This window comes from Danio rerio, chromosome 17, assembly GCF_052040795.2.
Source record: "Danio rerio strain M-AB ecotype USA chromosome 17, GRCz13ab, whole genome shotgun sequence".
NCBI classification, from domain to species: Eukaryota; Metazoa; Chordata; class Actinopteri; order Cypriniformes; family Danionidae; genus Danio; species Danio rerio.
In genome coordinates, this window is record NC_141037.1 from 8,715,778 (window position 1) to 8,730,357 (window position 14,580).

The 14,580-nt window shown below is 37.4% G+C and overlaps 1 long non-coding RNA gene, 1 other non-coding gene and 1 pseudogene across 4 annotated transcripts; 2 read left to right on the plus strand and 1 right to left on the minus strand.

The window, feature by feature from the left end:
* Window positions 1–1,166: 1,166 nt before the first annotated feature.
* Window positions 1,167–10,606, minus strand: utrnp (utrophin, pseudogene; annotated as a pseudogene). The gene is given in 3 exon segments (NR_003374.1): window positions 1,167–1,257; window positions 1,354–1,478; window positions 10,218–10,606. The product of NR_003374.1 is annotated as an utrophin, pseudogene (transcript).
* LOC147839909 (uncharacterized) lies at window positions 2,896–8,902 on the plus strand. Of its 2 annotated transcripts, XR_015513038.1 has the most exons (5): window positions 2,896–2,939; window positions 4,245–4,359; window positions 4,620–4,657; window positions 7,738–8,569; window positions 8,791–8,902. It is a non-coding gene; the product is annotated as an uncharacterized LOC147839909 (long non-coding RNA). The 2 variants fall into 2 exon arrangements; XR_015513039.1 differs by lacking the exon at window positions 8,791–8,902 and having other exon boundaries at window positions 4,285–4,359; window positions 7,412–7,861.
* On the plus strand, window positions 4,280–4,362 carry trnal-uaa (transfer RNA leucine (anticodon UAA)). Its single transcript has one exon. It is a non-coding gene; the product is annotated as a tRNA-Leu (tRNA).
* Window positions 10,607–14,580: the final 3,974 nt, after the last annotated feature.

Below are 14,580 nucleotides of genomic sequence, written 5' to 3' on the forward strand. Positions count from 1 at the left end.
GTTGATGATGGTAATAATAGTAATAATAATAGTAAATGTTAAGCATTTGGCCCAATCGGTGATAGTTTCGAGAGGGGCTGACTCAATCAAAGATTACGCGGACATAATCAAAATCTGGCAAGAATGTCAAACAAACAGTACGTATGGTAATGTGGGCTGGTGTGGCTATAGTGCCAGAGCTGAATTTTTGTCCCAGTCCATCCCTGTGGCAGCATCATGCTGTGGGGATGTTTTTTAGCAGAATGAACTGGAAGACTAGTCAGGATAGAGGGAAAGATGAATGCAGCAATGTACAGAGACATCCTGAATGAAAACTTGCTTCAGAGTGCTCTTGATCTCAGACTGGGGCGACGGTTCATCTTCCAGCAGGACAATGAACCAAAGCACACCGCCGAAATATCAATGGAGTGGCTTCACAACAACTTGATGAATGTCTTTGGGTGGCCCAGCCAAAGCCCAGACCTAAATCCTATTGAACATATCTGGAGAGATCTGAAAATGGCTGTACACCGTCGCTTCCCATCCAACCTGATTAGTACTAAGTTTGGTGAACTGAACAATTTAAGTATAGTTTACAAAACCGGCAAGTTAAATAAAATTAAATAAGCAAGTTTTGTGAGACCCCATTACTCAATTAAACTGATGCAACGAGTTTCCTCAATTAATTTAGTTTAGTCAACTTATTAGGGTTTTCAGTGTTTGTATGAAGGTTTTTTCATTAAAAAAAAAAAAGATTGTTCGAGCTGATATTATCATGTCTGTCATTGTAAACAACTAACACAATCAAATATTGAAAGTCCAAATGCACTGAAAGTTAAATTAATTTTATTCAAATGGAGTTAGAATTATGCTATATTTAGGATTAGGGTAGATATATTTATTTTTGACAGAACTAAACCAGCCAAACCACACACTTAGGAAATTATATATATATATATATATATATATATATATATATATATATATATATATATATATATATATATATATATATATATATATATATATATTTAATATGCTGTAGAAAAAAAAAAAAAACAGAAACATCAAGATTTGACTTGTTGCTGTCAATATCGCACACCTCTTACCTGTGAGTTGACCGTCCGGTAGCGTTGTTTCTGCAGTAAAGTATGTACAACTTCTCCCATTGGCCTTTGCCGTGTCAGTTCCTCATCTTTCAGCTTTACCCAAAACCAAAGCTCTTGAAGGACGGCTATGAGTCCAGTCCATTTTTCCACACCAGCCTCCAAACGCTCCCTGAAAAAACAAGTCAATTTGAAGGAAAGCTCTGGCCGTTGTGTTCCAGTGGTTGAGATATTTATTTGTTTATCTTGCTGGATTTATTGCACAGACCTTCTCGAGGCTACGTGGTTCATTTCGGCAAACTTATCAAGCTCTTGTGTTTTGGTATTCAGGATCTGACCCCCCAGAGCCCTTTTCGAAAGATCAGTCTGGGTGTCAACATCTGTCTGAATGTCCTGAGGAGAAATAACAGCAGGCACGAGGCAGAATTTGCAGCAAATATCTCAAATCTCAATGGACTCTGATTAAGTGATCTTCTGCTTGTTCTTTGTGGCCTATAAATAGCGTCAGATAGCACCGCTTCAATAGCTGTTTAATGCAGGAGGACAAAGTCTGGAAAATTATGTGACAAGCCATCCAAAAAGTTATCCAAAAACACACTTAACTATAAAGCATTACCGCAAACAGCGGTTTTCTCGCCTGACATCAACAGACTGCTGTAATTCCTGCCTATAAAATGTTCATTTATGGTGGCAGTCCTCCACAGACATATAATGACTTGTATATCAGAGGAACTGAATCTCTTTCTCTCATTTAGGGCCGCAGTGATGATATACAGCCGAAAGAAAGACATCAAACAGAGACAGAACAGGCAGACTTTGCTTATTATTATGCTGGGATTCATTAAAATGCCTATCCGTCGTTATCTAATCAGCTAGAGCTGGGGAGTATGAAGCAAAATGACATTTGACATCATTATTACTGCATAAGATGTTGGTAACACGTTGGTTTTAGTACCAATTCTCACTAATTACTAGTAGTTTATATATACAGTTGAAATAAGAATTATTAGCCCCTGAATAATTAGCCCTCCTGTTTATTTTTAAGACACACTGTGAAAATTTCCTTGCTCTATTAAACTTTATTTGGGAAACATTTAAAAAGAAATAAAAAAATTAAAAGGGGGGCTAATAATTCTGACTTCAACTATAGGCCTACCTGCCTAATATAAAGATGTTGTTGTTGTTTTGGATTACTTATGCATGATCTTACTAACTTAGCTATTATTACTAAAAAACAAACGATGAGTTTAATAATACAAAAGTCACAGTTTATGATTTGTTAATAGCGAGAATGGTTATACAACGTGTGACAATAATTAATATTTTTTACAGTACTGTTAGGTTTGGGGCGGGGGTAAGCATTAAAAAATATAATTTATTGGGTAATTGGATTACAACTTTATAGAACATTATAATGTTAGCCTACTTGTTTTTAAAAGTATAATGTATACTATAAAGGATTGATTAGCAATCTAATGAGAATCTGAGAATTAGTAGTAACCGTCACGATGCTTTGTTTAGCTTAGCCTGTAGGTTTGAATCACTCGTGGGAAGGAGCCAGCAAAACCATCTTCTCCGGGTGTTGGTGAAACAATCAAAACAACTCAATACACATTGTATGATAATTACAGTTAACCTTCTCATTTTAACGGCAAATATTTGTTAATTTTTGACAGAGTAGTTAATCTTTACTTAAGGGAAGATAACGCCGTCTGATCGATAGTTCCTGTTACGACGTAACTGACTCTTGTGAGCCGACTCTTTTAGTGAATCATTCAAAACGAATTAGTAAGTACCAGCTTTATGAATCATTCAAGTTGATGGAGCATATACGAACATGCTGAAGCGATGCAGGTACTGTATGATGGCTTCCATTATTGTCAGTCTCACATCTGAATCAAAAACTGGCTCTTTTTGGACAACCAAAACAGCAGAACGCCTGCAATCAGAGTGATTCTCAGGAAATCTTTTCAACAATTAGAATGACAAAGCAACTAGCATGCTAAGAGCTTCTGAAACGTACAGTTTTCAATGAGATTTTTGGAATATGTTCATATTTTAGGGATACTTTTTGTACTAATTCTTTACACTGTAAAAAAGACTGGGTTTCACACAAATCCTTCTAGTTGTCGCAGCACAAATCGATTAAGTTAGCCTAATTGCTTTTACATATTGAATAGGATTGAACGTAAAGCAATTGAGTTGTCCCCCTAAAAAACTTCAGAATTGTGATAATTCAGCACATTTTAAATAAGTAGTTTGAACAAGCAACAAAAATATAAATAATAAAATTAAGCATAGTCGTAGCCCTAAATATGTATGTAATAAAATACATTTATTTTAAAAAATGTATGGGTTTTAACCTTTAATGTATGGAATGGTGCTGAGAATTGACAGAAACTAGTTGGGAACAGAGAGAGGAAGGGTCGACCACGAGTCAGGAATTGAACTCTGGTCACCGTGAACACCATGGGATCATATATTGGCACATTTAACCACTAGGCTATTGGCACAGACAACAATCAATTTTTAAATCTACATTTTGGGGATGTGTATTTAATGCTTTTCACGTTTAATCAAATTATGTCTGTTTAAATGTAATATATTAAATTAAAGCTCTTATTTAAAAAATATTTACTAATAGAAATTTAGTTAATTAGACTAATTTGTGATGAACTCATTCATTTATTTTCAGCTTAGCTGCTTTATTAATCAGTGGTCACCACAGCAGAATAAACCACTAACAACAGCAGATGTCCTTCCAGCTGTGAACGTGGGAAACACCCATAGACGCTACACTAAAGACAATTTAGCTTACCTAATTCACCTATAGCACATGTCTTTGGACTTCATGGGAGAACATGACTTAGAAATGTCAACTGACTCAGCTGAGGCTTAAACCAGCAACCTTCTTGCTGTGAGGCGACAGCCACTGCACCACCCTTTGTGATTAATTAGATTCAATTTAAACACATTTGGGCCTACCTGTATGTGACTTGGACATGCCATTCAATGCATTTTGAGTCAAAAGATAATCATTTTTTGAGTGTAATAAAGATGTCAAATGTGTTACTGTATCTGTCATTAGAAGCAGTATCTTATCTATGAGATAAAACATATAGGTTAGCTTGCTCTTTATGGACTTTATGGCCACTTTAGGGAGTATCCAAGTGCATTAAGCTTGTCTTTGAACGACCAGGGTGGCCGAGTGGTTAAGGCGTTGGACTTAAAATCCAATGGACAGATGTCCTCGTGGGTTCGAACCCCACTCCTGGTAAGTTTTCAGTGGAACTGATATAAACTTGTTTACATAATCAGCATCTTTGAACGAAGACTGCATATTGCTGAAATAACAATTTCTTTGTAATTGATTAGACTTTGGATGGCAAATCTTCAGGACTACCTACATAAATGCCAGAAATGCATATATATTGAAAGAATATCAATAAATGAAATGCATTAAAAATGGCTTGTGCTGAAGCCTACAATGATATTACAGTATGCTCTTTTGATTTGTTAATACTTGTGTTTCAGTGCAAAGTGCATTGCCTCCTCTTGGATTTATCTCAAAGGTAAGGTGCAACTCCTTCCATGCTCAATGCAAAAAAAGATGGCAGCCAGTATCAGTCACACATTATTTTAAAGTACAATTCTTGCTATTAATAAACCTTTAACTATGACTTTTGCATCAATACACTTTTATTATGCTTATTTATAATTATTATAATAGTAAGATTAGATATTAGGCTGGGGATGCAGAATAAGGTCTAGCAGAAAATATACTTTATAAGTTCTAATAAACAGCCAATTTCTTAATAACAGGCAGGTAATAAGCCACTACTCAATAGAGAATTGTTACTTAAACCTACGTGTTACCATAATATCATAATACTGTTTATGCCAATCTAGTGACAGCCTAGTGGTTTAGCGTTGGGTTTAAGATCCACCATTATTAACTGTGCATATTTTCAATGCAATAGCTCATGGTTGCAATTAAAAATAGCTGCTTTAAAGTGAATTTGAAGTGTCCATTTCTTCCAAAAATGTCAGTCACGTTGTAGATGATGCACCATGTCAAAAAGTTTAAATGGTTTAGAATTTCCAGCACAAGAGACAAAACTTTGTATCTCACATGACCATATTTCTGAAAAGAATCCAGGAACTCAGATTGCAACATCTTTGAGATAAGCAGTAAGTCTGTTTGCTTTTAGCCCGGATCAGAGATTGGCACGCTGTTTTAGGCACATTAAGAAGTTCATAAATGTCTAATGTTTTTGGCACCTCACAGACAAGATGGCACTTGCATCCCTGTATAAATCACTTCAACCTGTTGGGAAAAATCAGAGTGTCTGAGTGGGAAAAACACTGTACACAAGATCTAATGATTGATATCCTTTTAAAGTAAATCCCTCGGTTCCAGCTCGCATCTCAGCCTGCCTGTTGGATATTTCACACTGGATGAAAGATCATCATCTCCAGCTGAACCTCGCAAAAACGGAAATGCTTGTAGTTTCTGCCAACCCGACTCTACACCATAACTTTTCAGTCCAGATGGATGGGGCAACCATTACTGCATCCAAAATGGTGAAAAGCCTTGGAGTAACGATTGATGACCAACTAAACTTCTCTGACCACATTTCTAGAACTGCTCGATCGTGCAGATTTGCACTCTATAACATCAGAAAGATCCGACCCTTCTTATCTGAACATGCAGCTCAACTCCTTGTTCAAGCTCTTGTTCTCTCCAAACTGGATTACTGTAACTCTCTACTAGCCGGGCTTCCAGCTAACTCTGTCAAGCCTCTTCAGCTGCTCCAGAACGCAGCAGCACGAGTGGTCTTCAATGAACCTAAACGAGCACATGTCACTCCGCTGCTAGTCCGTTTGCACTGACTGCCAGTTGCTGCTCGCATCAAATTCAAAGCTCTAATGTTTGCCTACAAAGTGACTTCTGGCCTTGCTCCTTCTTATCTGCTCTCACTTCTGCAGATCTATGTGCCCTCCAGAAACTTGCGTTCCTTGAATGAACGTCGCCTCGTGGTTCCATCCCAAAGAGGGAAGAAATCACTTTCGTGAACGCTCACGCTAACTCCCTAACTGCATCAGAACGGCAGAGTCACTCGCTATTTTCAAGAAACGCCTAAAAACTCAACTATTTAGTCTCCACTTCACTTCCTAATCTGCAATTGCCTCTGAATATCACACTAACTGTACACAAAAAAAAAAATTACTAATACTACTAATACTTTCCTTCTTAGACTTTACAGACCTAAAACTTGCCTATAGCACTTATTCATTGTTGCTCTTAGTTGTGTAAGTTGCTTCCTTGTCCTCATTTGTAAGTCGCTTTGGATAAAAGCGTCTGCTAAATGACTAAATGTAAATGTAATGTAAATGTAAATTCCCGCTTGGTTTTAAAAAGAATATTGCCAAAGTATCCAGTACCTTTCATGAGGTTAATGTGCAAATTCGTGTATATTTCATGAGAAATGGTTTGGGATTATACCAGGGGAATGTTCTCTATAAATAACCAATGTCGTTCTCATTACAGTCCATGAACTGCTGCTTTATTGTTTGGCCATAAATGAATCATGCATCTTTTTTTGCAAAATCGTTTCATATTAAAACTGGATTTCATCTCATTCCTCCTAAAACAATTAAATGGTGTAATATATTTATCTTGCTTCCCAGTAAAGGCATTCATATATCAAAATATGAACTAAACGACAAGAGATATTAAATCTTGTTATCTGAAAAATGAATCTAGTTAATATCTTTCAGTGAGGACAGAAAAAATCAGCAGGTGAAGTTTATATATGCCATATTCCAATTGCAGACTTATGTTTAAATTTTTAGGCTTAAAGGGATAGTTCACCCAAATATGATAATTCTGATATTGTTTATTAAATAATGTTTGGGTTTCTATCAAAAAGACATGTAAATGGGCAAAGTATTACAAATGTCACTGAATTCAAATATTTAGATATCACATTGGACCCAAACATTAATTTTAAAACTCAATCTTAAAAAGCCTGCTACCACACTGAGATTCAATCTAATAAATATTATACATATAATTAGAGAGACCTTTGGTATGTATTTAAACAACATGATTGTTCCACATTTGTTGTACTGTATAATGAGCTGGTCTCAGGCATGTAAATCATCTTTGGATCAACACCATTGGAATAATTATACAAGAGAGCACTTAAAATTCATGATAAAAAGCCTTGGTTGTACCATCACTGTAATATCTTTAAAAAACATAGTCTCTTAAGTTTTAATAATATTATTAAATATTTTAATATTTGTTTTATTGTTCACAGTCTTTCGGCTCCTTCAATAAAAGATTTTTAATTTCCACTTTGGAGAAAACATCGTGAATGACACGCTTTGTGGTAAGGGGAATGTATTGTCCCTAGATGTAAAACCTCAATCTTCGTTCATTTATAAAGCCACCAATCTATGGATTTCTCTCCCAACAGAAATAATCCCATGTTCAATAAGGTGGTTTTTGTCAAATTAAATTTGTACATACTGAGTGAAATATTTTTGATTTGTCAGTGTTTTAGTTCATATGTGAATATGCCTGTTTGTTTTAAACTGACTTTTAAATTAATTGATTATTATTGTTTTATTTGTACCTGTCCAGGGACTGCAGATGAAAAAAAGCAATCCTGCTACAATCTGGCACAATGCATCTATCCTTTTTGAGGTAAATGTAATTTTTGTGCATGTCTCTGTTAAATAAATAAATTCATTCATTCTAAAAACTGTAAACTGATACACTGAAAACAATGATTTATTGCATTTACTAAAATTAGCAAACCAACTCAGGCTTATTCTGAAAACGTACCCCTATATACATTTCTGGAGAGCGCCAAATACGTCCCTGGGCGTACTTTTTTTGCACTTTTTGTTTTTGTGAATCCACAAGAGGCCACTGTGTATGCTTTTTCAGAACTTAAATTTCTCTCTCGAGTGCCATTTGCACCTGCTCTCATTTAAATCCACAAGAGGCCACTGTGTACGCTTCTTCAGATGTCAAATTTCTCTTTCAAGTGCTCTTCTCGCGTAAATCCACCAGAGGTTGCTGTCGACTGACTGACTGACTGACTGATCGACTGACCCACCCTCTTCCTTCCCTAAACCCAACCAATTTTGTTTTCAAAAGCACCGATTGGTCAGCGCCCACCCACTTTCCTAAACCCAACAAACAGTTTTAAAAAGTAATCCAGAAAAAGCAAAGCCCTCGCCTGATTTTTACCACATTCTCACCCTGTTAATTACTTGTTTATTTTAGTTTTTGGCTTTTGTTTTACCCGCTTTCTGGAACTGTTGTTCACCAGACTCAAACTTTACCCTGTAGCAATCCTCATGGTCATCTCTTCCCTGCGTCTCAAGTCCGTCAACGTATCCAGCGAGCCACTGAACAAGGTGATAACAGTGGGAAAGCAGTCAGATGGTAAGCGCGAAAAGGAATGGTGTCATACCACCAGGGGAGCTGCTGGCCGGTATGGTCCATAAGACAACATTCTGACAGTGTCATGGACAAAAGTGAAGAGCAGGGCAGCATGGCGAGTGTAGGGGATTGGGTGGTTGGAGGTCGCATATGAAAGTCCAAAAGTGAAGAGGAGGGGGGTGGTGTCATGGACAAAAGGGCTCCAAAATGGCATTAGAATCATTCTAACTCCATTCCCCCTAGCGGCGCTGTTACGCACCGTCTAGGGATGGTGCACAACATGAAAGACAAGACAACAAAAATGAATTCAATGACTTATTGGGGTTTGAATTCGGGAGCTGACAAGGCCAAAATATGGCCTTTTTAAAATTTATGTTAAATCTCTAACTTACGTGATCGAAAAGAAAAGAAAGTACAATTCTCTACCCTAACTACCTAACACAAAAACAGAGGTCAAAAGGTTTTACAAAGAAAATGGCGTCAAACTCCTTACTATCCCAATACACTATTTACAGTCAATTTATAAAAAAAAAGAAAACCTTATTTGAAAGACAATCCAAAATCAATGTCAGCAGGCAGCAAAGGTCAAACAAGCCAGTGGAACAAAATATCATAAACAAAGCAAACACTAAAACAAACAGTACTCACAATTCTCAATATAATCTCAGAAGTCACACAAAACAAACAGTACTCACAATTCTCAATATAATCTCAGAAGTCACACAAAACAAACAGTACTCACAATTCTCAATATAATCTCAGAAGTCACACAAAACAAACAGTACTCACAATTCTCAATATAATCTCAGAAGTCACACAAAACAAACAGTACTCACAATTCTCAATATAATCTCAGAAGTCACACAAAACAAACAGTACTCACAAATCTCAATATAATCTAAGTCTTAACTCATCCAAAAAACAACAACTCTGCACTATACCACATACAATCGTTTCAATAAAACAACAGGAAGTGACCAAAAACAAGATGGCTGCCAAGGAAGTGGTGTCATGTGTCATGGCTTTTTAAAACACTGTAGGCTAATCAGGAACAAGCAAGCTGGAAGTGGCCAATTAGGTGTGTTCTAAGCAAAACAGAAAAAAAAACAGGTGAGACAAGACAAACAGGATTGTAACAGGCGCCCCTACATGCCGCCCCGTAGTGTTCATTTTAAAGATGAAATGCAGCCATACGTACTTCTGGCTATATAATTAGCGATCTCCAGTAATGTATATAGGGCTACGTTTTTCAGAATGAGCCTATGTTGCAACCTTAATCCCAAATGAATTGTCTGCAACCACTTACCTTAAAAAATAAGAGTAAATCCATTGAATCACATAGCCATTGACATCCATATATTTCTCTTTTCGTACTATGGATGTAACAAAAGAAATCCAACATTTTTCAAAATACCTTTTTTTGTGCTGAACGTAAAATAGAGAAACTCAAGACTTGAAACCACGTGCCTTTTTTATGAAATAATTTCTGGAAGAACTATTCCTTTAAAATTACTCAGAAAACATTCATCTTACTTTCTAATTTGATTTAAATTCAACAGTAGCCTGAATCTGTCTTGACTTTAGGTATTTGAGCTGGAAAACAAAACAAAAACTGTCTATAGTGTAGATCTGAATGCAATGCCGTAATTCAGTGTAAAGCGCTCTTTTACCTTGCACAGTTTCTGATAGCGTGGTGAGGTGACAGCCATTCTTTGGATGTGCTGTAAAAAAAGCATGACTTTCTGCAGTGAAGATCTCACCATAGCCATTATCTTCAGACTGCTGGGCTTGTCTAGGACTCTCATGGTAAAGAATCGCCACTCCTGAGGTTTTCACAGTTCATCTAGGCTTAGAAAGTGCATCCAAATACTCAAACAGCATGTCCAACAACTTCTTATGCAAGCGTAAAGTAGAACAAACGCCTTTCCAAAACAATTAGACCCAAGAGATGTCCCGTCTTCAGACTCGTCCTGTAATTTTCAACGTGATATTGAATGATAAAGAGAGAGGATTGATTCAGAAGCATGGAAATTGTAAGTTGAGCTACGGTGAAAAAGCTTGTTTCCTTGTCAGCAAAAACTCCCCGTGTGGAAGAGATGATGCTGGGCGGGAGAACGAGAGTCTGAGTGAGTGGCAGAGAGAGGGAGAGAGAGGTTTGAGGAGAGCACAGAGCATCCTCACTACTAGACCGCATTATACAGACTTATATAACCAAACTGCAACCTTTGCAAATTGTACTTAATAAATATTGGATGCTTTCCAAATGTCTTTTTTTGCAGGAGAATGACAAAAGGGGATATAAGTCTATTTCTGTAATCAGTAGTTCTATAAAGAACCTTTAACTCTTGTGTATGGTTTAAACTGACTACCCTTTCGTTGTGTCAGGGGCTTATTTTGCCCCATTGACTTCCATTATAATGACAATTTTTGAGTGCAAAGCCTTGACACCATGTAATGATGCGTTCTTCATTGTTGGTGGTTTTCCCTGTTGGCAAGAGGTTAAATGTGTTATTAGTTACCCCTACCAGTGGCGCCTGCAGCCGTACGGCTGTACGCACTGTGCGTACCTACCATGGGAGGACAGGAATTAATGCCGCTTTTTATTTATTTATTTGTGACATCATTTAAATTGATTATTAAACAGTATACACTACAGCTGCCTGCTTTTCCACTATCGTGCCAAATTGTTTTAAAAACACTTCCGTACGGTCATGGTTGTTTCTTTACTGAGCTTGGAACGGCGCGTCACGATTACAAACCGTTCTCAGCCTGGAATTCTCCGCACGGAGACAACCATGCTGAACTTTGCTGACAGATTCTGTGTGTTGACGTCGCGGCTCTGTTGCCAAGCTACCACAGCTGGTTCAGCGGGAGCGCGCTAGTTATCAGACATCCACAAGTGAACTACACTACATTTGAATTAAAAACATTGATACAGGTGTAAACCGTACAGTTTTGAAAAGGGTTTTAAACAGCAGTCTCTGGCAGAGAATCACTGGCCCAGCACATTCTTACGAAGATATGGTATTTATTAAAGTTATCATTTTATTGACTTAGATATAACCATGTATAATACAAATACTAACTCGTCGTCTAAAATCTTAAAATAATAAAATAGCCTATTATTTTATTCGTGGCTAGAGCTTGATTATTGTGATTGACATCCTAGGACAGTGGTCACCAATCTTGTTCCTGAAGGGCCGGCGTCCTGCAGATTTTAGCGTCAACCCTAATCAAACACACCTGAACAAGCTAATCAAGGTCTTACTAGGTATACTTGAAACACCCAGGCAGGTGTGTTGAGGCAAGTTGGAGCTAAACCCTGCAGAGACACCTGCCCTCCAGGACCGAGATTGGTGACCCCTGTCCTAGGCAATGAGACCTTTACTTCGACTGACTGAATGTGAGTTTATTGCATGCATCGCTATATTTGGTAGCACAAAAACTCGCTCTGATCCGGGAGTGAACTTTACCAACAGCTGCATGCACCGCTGAAAGACTTTTATTCTGATGCGCATCGAATAAAGACACGCTTAACATCATCGATGTCCACAATCCTATACATCCTATATCCATGAAACACGAACTTTCAGACTCTTTGAACAACAAGGAAATAACTGCACTTTAGGCCGTACTCACACTAGGTACAGTTGCCTCGAACCGGGCCAAAGCACGCTTGTCCCCCCTCCTGTCTCCCCCGATGGCCCGCGCTCACACCACAAATGGGCCTCGGCACGCTTACGTCATCGCTGCTGCGATTTGTTATGCAGTGACATGCAGTCAAATATTTCGCCAAACAGTCCTTAGGGATGCGGGGACACGCAGTCAGATATTTCGCCGAACAGATCCGCCACTTTTGGCGCTCAAAAACAATCATAAAGCTCTCGTGCTGCCGGAATGAGGAGGTCTGCTGAAGCCGCGCAGCTGCCGTGCAGTGAGGAGTTCTCGTCTTTAATAAACTACGGCAGTTTGCGTTCACTAAACAGTAAGAATGATTAATAAATCCATATGAAAAAGCCCCTTAAAAGTCACGTCTCGCTTTCAGTTTCGGGCTTTGGCGCGTTTTGCACTCACACACAAGCGTACCGTGCCAAAGCCCTAGTGAACCGGGCTCAGGCACACCTCTTCCAACTGGGCCATGGCCGGCCAAGTGAACCGTGCTTGAGCCTGATTCAGCGCACTTCAGTAGGCCCTTAGTCAAGCCAGACGGCTTGATTTGTAATTTAATGCCAGCTCTAGCACCTGAAGGACGGTTACGGTGTGTTGTGACGTCGGCCATCAATGGAGAAAATCAAGTCTTTCTTAACTTTTTTGGACTTTCGTTTGAAAGTTTTAGTGGCTCTTTAGCTGTCCAATTTACTGTTGTATGAGTTAAATTATTGCCTATATGCACCAATAAACAGGTCAAATTAATGAATAGATAAAATAAATATGGATTCTTAAATGTCGGTAATATTTAAAAAAAATAATAAAATGTTTTATAAAAATAAAATGAGCAATTTTCACCTTTTTTTTTTACAATGCAGTTATATAATTTTGACATTTATGGGGCCATGTAACATGTTTCTGTGTTTGTTTGTTTGTTTGTTTGTTTGTTTGTTTGTTTGTTTGTTTGTTTGTTTGTTTCTTTGTTTGTTTTTTCTCTGTGATCTTTAATGGCTGGGTAGCTACGCAAAACATTTTCTGAAATGTCAACCAGGAATTTGTCGATAGCTTTAATTATGAAGACAATAAAATATTAAAAATGACAAAAAATAAAATGATAAAAATACAAAGATAAAAAGAGCAGCATTTAGCTAAATTATAATAAAAATATTTGTTTTTATTTCACTTGATGCATTCATTATTTAATGTTTGAATACTGAAATAACAGCCATCGGAAGGGGGCGTGCGGTGCTGGATTTGTGTACCTTGGAATAAAATCCTGCAGGCGCCCCTGACCCCTATCCCTAAACCCAATCCTCTCAGGAAACATTTAGCATTTTTACACTTTCAAAATACTTACTTCTGTGTGATTTATGAGCCGTTTTCCTCATTCATTTTCTTGTCAACTTAGTTCCTTTATTAATCTGGGGTTGCCACAGCTGGTGTCCGTTCTTCGTACGTGGATAACTCAGTTAGCTGGATTTGGATATTGACGATTTGCCATGATCCAGGATCGTTTCGTTCTTCAAAGCTGATCCGAGAGTTGTTGTCATAGCAACAGTTCTGCTAGGTCAAACCTGATCGGGAGCAGGTTCAATTCATATAAACAGGATTAGATCTGCTCAGTTCAAGCAAAGATAATACAGAAAGTATGTTCTGAATTCTGATATTTTCTTACAGTAGTAGTTATATAAACTTAGGGAAATGGTACATATTTTTAAACTATATAAATAAAGTTATAGTCATTAATAAAATAAATTAAGTTATACATTTTAATAAAACGTATGCAATCTGCACCCTCGAAATAAAAGTAGGCTACAAAGATTGCCACCTGGTGGTGCAAAGAGAAAACTTATTGATATGAACTTTTTAGATCGCTTTAGTACAAATTGTGTATAATAGAAATGCACAATATGTGACTTTTTTAAAGCAATAATACATTAATGCAGTCATAAACATGTTTTGATGGTTAATATGACAGTGATTTGATGCTTCACAAAAGTTGCAGACGCCTTTACCAATATGAAAATGCTTTTGTAAACAACCAGTTATTCTTTACACGGATTAAAAAACGGTTACTATAATAAAGAAAATATTTTCTAAATGAAGAACTAAATACATTGATTTGCATTGAAATACATGATGAATACACTTGTCTTGACAAATGAAAGTGTAAAGCCTGCAGCTCACAACAAATGTGGAAGGTTATTGCGTGTCATATTTAACAAACCGTTTACTGCTAATTTGATGTAATTTTGCTCACATGGATAATTGAATATTAATCAGATGATGTCATTACGCTGCTGTGCCGTCAGCCAATCGTTGCATTGCTGATCATGATTTCGAGGATCGATAGATCTGTCCTTCACAACACACACAGCGATCTCA